The sequence below is a fragment of the Triticum urartu genome, chromosome 3, assembly GCF_003073215.2.
Source record: "Triticum urartu cultivar G1812 chromosome 3, Tu2.1, whole genome shotgun sequence".
Classification (NCBI taxonomy): Eukaryota; Viridiplantae; Streptophyta; class Magnoliopsida; order Poales; family Poaceae; genus Triticum; species Triticum urartu.
In genome coordinates, this window is record NC_053024.1 from 728,891,253 (window position 1) to 728,892,204 (window position 952).

Sequence of the window (952 nt, forward strand, 5' to 3'; positions counted from 1 at the left end):
AGTCAATAATCTAGATTACACAGTAATGATTCTAACACCCATGGAGCCTTGGTGCTGATCATGTTTTGCTCGTGGAAGAGGTTTAGTCAACGGGTCTGCTACATTCAGATCCGTATGTATCTTGCAATTCTCTATGTCTCCCACCTGGACTAAATCCCAGATGGAATTGAAGCATCTTTTGATGTGCTTGGTTCTCTTGTGAAATCTGGATTCCTTTGCCAAGGCAATTGCACCAGTATTGTCACAAAAGATTTTCATTGAACCCGATGCACTAGGTATGACACCTAGAGCGGATATGAACTCCTTCATCCATACTCCTTCATTTGCTACTTCCGAAGCAGCTATGTACTCCGCTTCACACGTAGATCCCACCACGATGCTTTGTTTAGAACTGCACCAACTGACAGCTCCACCGTTTAATATAAACACGTATCTGATTTGCGATTTAGAATCGTCCGGATCAGTGTCAAAGCTTGCGTCAACGTAACCATTTACGATGAGATCTTTGTCACCTCCATAAACGAGAAACATATCCTTAGTCCTTTTTAGGTATTTTAGGATGTTCTTGACCGCTGTCCAGTGATCCACTCCTGGATTACTTTGGTACCTCCCTGCTAGACTTATAGCAAGGCACACAGCATTGCATACATGATAGAGCCTATGGCTGAAGCATAGGGAACATATTTCATCTTCTCTCTATCTTCTGCAGTGGTCGGGCATTGAGTCTTACTCAACTTCACACCTTGTAACACAGGCAAGAACCCTTTCTTTGCTTGATCCATTTTGAACCTTTTCAAAACTTTGTCAAGGTATGTGCTTTGTGAAAGTCCAATTAAGCGTCTTGATCTATCTCTATAGATCTTGATGCCCAATATGTAAGCAGCTTCACCGAGGTCTTTTATAGAAAAACTTTTGTTCAAGTATCCCTTTATGCTATCCAGAAATTCTATAT